The sequence below is a fragment of the Miniopterus natalensis genome, chromosome 1, assembly GCF_054644295.1.
Source record: "Miniopterus natalensis isolate mMinNat1 chromosome 1, mMinNat1.hap1, whole genome shotgun sequence".
In the NCBI taxonomy this organism is placed as follows: domain Eukaryota; kingdom Metazoa; phylum Chordata; class Mammalia; order Chiroptera; family Miniopteridae; genus Miniopterus; species Miniopterus natalensis.
The window spans coordinates 142401713-142405406 of NC_142081.1; the positions used below are offsets into that span (position 1 = coordinate 142401713).

Consider the following 3694-nt stretch of genomic DNA (forward strand, 5'->3'; position numbering starts at 1 on the left):
AAATGAGCACAGAAAATGAGCACAAGTGTAATGCGAGGGCCCAATCCAACTATAGGCGAAAACAGCTGGAAGCTGAGGTACAAGGAATGTCATAGAAAAGACATATTTTGTGTAAGTTTCTAAAAAGTTAAGCAATTCATTCCCAGCACAAGTGTGTCTGTGCCCTTCAATCAATGGGCTACCCACCCTACATTTCCTCACAGCCACCACAGATAATCTAGTGTTCAGAAACTTCACTTTCAGAAAGACTGAGATAAATTATTCTTTAGTTTTGTCCTACTTCTATCTATAATTCCCCACCCCTTCCCCACTCCCGCCAAAACCACTCCCAGCATTTTAGAAAATAGTTTTTTTGCTTCCTTTTGACTTTAAAAGCATTTTATTTTTGACAACCTACGTGGCATGTGTTTGTTTGTTTGTTTTTTACAAATAAACAATGTCTCTGTTCCAAAAGAACCAGGGACAAAATAAATGAAGAGCTCAACATACCATCAGTCCCATTTGTCCCAGTCCTGGTGTGCAGATGAAAAACAGCAGCCAGTTATGGTGACTGGTGATAGAGCCAAATTATAAAACTTGTTAACATTTTTCCATTTCTAAACCATCCTTAAAGAAAATCATGTATGGGTCACACCATCCTCACGGTGGTCCAGCAGATCAACCATACCACCTGGATTCATGTTTTCACCTATCCAGAACTGGTAGTTTCGAAATTAGCAAGGATGTGCTTGATTTGTTCTATAGCTTTGTCATGAAAGGTTTTACTCTTTCTGGTCTCTGTTCTTTAAGTTTCTCTTGGATTAATTTTATGTAACCTTTGGTGACTTCTTCTAAGCTTCTTTTGTAAAGCTGGTTTCCTTCCCCTCCACCTTCACAGGCGCAGGCCCTCTGCAGTTTTCAGGATCTTGTAGATGTTGGAGAACATCTCATCGTGGCCGATAAGCTCCCGGTAGACGATCATGATGGCACCTGGAAGGAAACGATGGCAGCACTGGCTTAGCTGTGAGGTGCAGCTGGAGCAGAACTGAGGGATGGGGGGCAGAGGGAGAGTGGGCAGAAAAAAATGTTTTTACATGAGAGACATGAGAGGCATGACTGCACCCCCACCTTCAGATCCCTCAGTGTAGCCTGTTCTCTTGTGACTTACCACATTCCATGTCCTCTATCTACAATTCATTTCCCTTTCCTTTGTTGCCAGGCTTTGGCTTGTCTTTCAAGACTCAGCTCCTGCTACTTCCTTTAAGAAGTCTTTCCTGGTGTGTGTGTGTGTGTGTGTGTGTGTGTGTGTGTGAGAATGGGGGGGGGAAAGGGGACATCTGTAATACTTTCAACAATAAAAGTAAATTAAAAAATAATAGAAGCCTTTCCTAGACTTCCCTTCATATCCTGGGAGAAATAAATTCTACATTTTTGGCTCCTATAGCATCTGGCATATAATCTTGTGCTAAGCATCAATCACTAAGATGCAAAGTCACCTCTGTAACTCTAGGACTAAGTGTGTTTAGTATATAGTCCTTCTTTAATGAAGTTTGTGAATAGAGATTACATATTTAATTGTCAACTCTATGTGAAATGCAAATTCTTTTCTAGAGAGACATGAGTTTTGAGGTTAACTATTGTAGAAATATATACCGTATGTAATTACTAAAAAACTTGCCTTGGAAAACATCAGCCATTCTGCTTCATTCCAGTAATATCTTGTCTGTGATTTGTCTTCTTTTCCTAGCATGGCACTCCTGGCAACAATAGTGTAATGCAGATACCTTGGCTGCAAGCAGGTGTGGTTGGTAATCGGTGGAATTGGATTTGGAGCTGTCTCAAAGATTTACTTTGGACCCTCTCTGATGTTTCAAGCTCTTGGTTTTGGCAAACCTGTCATTTGCCAGTTGTCAAAGAGGTTTAGTCATTAATCTGGCCTTGTCATCTGGGAGCCTCCAAATGGTTGATATGGCTCTCCTACACTTCCCAATGGGATGATGGAGTGTCCACTCAGCTCTATCTACCTGGTTCTATAAAAAGTAAAACAAAATACAATGAGTCATGCCATTCCTTTTCTACCAGTGAAAGCAGCAAGCTGAGAAAATGCATTTGAACAAGCTGTTGACTCTAATATCCAATCTCTAAAGGACAAATTTTCTGTTGGCAAAACCCAAACCTTGCAACTCTTTTCAGGCTAACAAAATAACCCTCATCTGTCTACTTTGCATAGTGACTTTGTATACATTTTCCTTCCTTCTTGACAGCAATGCTGTGTAGAAGAAAGGACAAGCATTATTACTTTCCTGTTATAGATAAATATCCTGAAACTCAGAAATCATTTTAAGGTTTTATTCGGTTCCTCTATGATATTTATCTCTTGTCACAACATGCTATCAAACATCTTACTGTTCAAAAGGGGTATCTGTGTATTGCGACCACCCCTTGTGTCATTCCCCCATCCAGGGTCTTTACTTATGGCATGGGCCTATACTTATATATACATAAGCCATGGATACAGACAATAGTGTGGTGAAGGCCTGGGTGGGGTGCAGGTGCAAGGTAGGAGGGGTCAATGGGGAAGAAAGGGGGACATCTGTAATACTTTCAACAATAAAGATAAATTAAAAAAATAGAGTATAGTTTTTGACAATCTTGTTTGTTACTATTTTAGGATCTCTTAGGTAAACCTGTGGGGAAGGGACCATTCCATCCCAGAGTAGAGAGCTTGTCTCCAAGGAGGAGCAACCAACAGTCCAAATTTCAGGGTCAGATGGAAGTGATAACTCAATCCCAGATCTGATGGGAAATCTGTGAGCCATTCCCTACTTGCCGACACAAATGGTTCTTTTCAAAGGCGAGCTGCTTATTGTCTCCAATATAATGTGGCTCTTGGACACCATCCAATTAGCAAAGTAGAAATTCATATTTGGCAAGGCAAACCCAGCCATGGTTTCCTGTTGTGCTGAATCAATAGGAAATGACTTTGGAAAAATACAGCTATGGCAGCAACAAGTGGCTCTGAACTCGTGCAGCCAAACACTGTGTACAAAGGGAACTGCCAAGAGTGTCCCCTGTGATATCCTCTCTCGGATGATAACATATGACTGCAAACTTTTGCCCCTTATATACTATATAGCTTTCACTCCTTGGACTTGATTAAACCAAAATTCTTTCCAGAGTGAAAATTTGTCCCTTTAAGGACCTTCGGTTTTCTTCATTCTTGCCCAATCAGGTCCTGTATCCTGATAATATTGTCAACGTCTTGGCTCCATTTCCATCACTATCTTTTCTCTATGCTTCTGTTTTCTTTTCTTTTTTCCTTTCTGTTTTGAATATCAAGAAAAATCTCAAAAAAAAAAAAAAAAAAAAATTGTTACCCTGTGAGGGTCAGCAAGGAGGAGAGGGTGGAGGTGGGAGGGAGGGTGAAAGACGGACTGAACACCCTTGGGAGCAGCAGCATTTGGGGGCAGCATCGTGGGGGCATAAGGCTCTTGCAAACAGCCCGAACATCCTTCTGTGGGGCTTGAAAGGGTCAGTTTATTTTTGTAGGTGGTTTCCTTTTCCATTTGTTTTACTATTTTGGTTTTGAGGTAGTAATATCTTGATTTTGTAAACACTTTGGATTTTAAAAAAATAGACAATTTGTAGCAATGTGCTGGGGTTGGCTCTCATGTACATGCAAACTGGTATGCCTAAAAACAAGCTTTCATCTTGT

General features: G+C 40.7%; 1 pseudogene; it reads right to left on the reverse strand.

Annotated features, from left to right (window-relative positions):
• Positions 1-579: 579 nt before the first annotated feature.
• On the reverse strand, positions 580-961 carry LOC148094426 (translationally-controlled tumor protein-like; annotated as a pseudogene).
• Between the last annotated feature and the right edge of the window lie 2733 nt (positions 962-3694).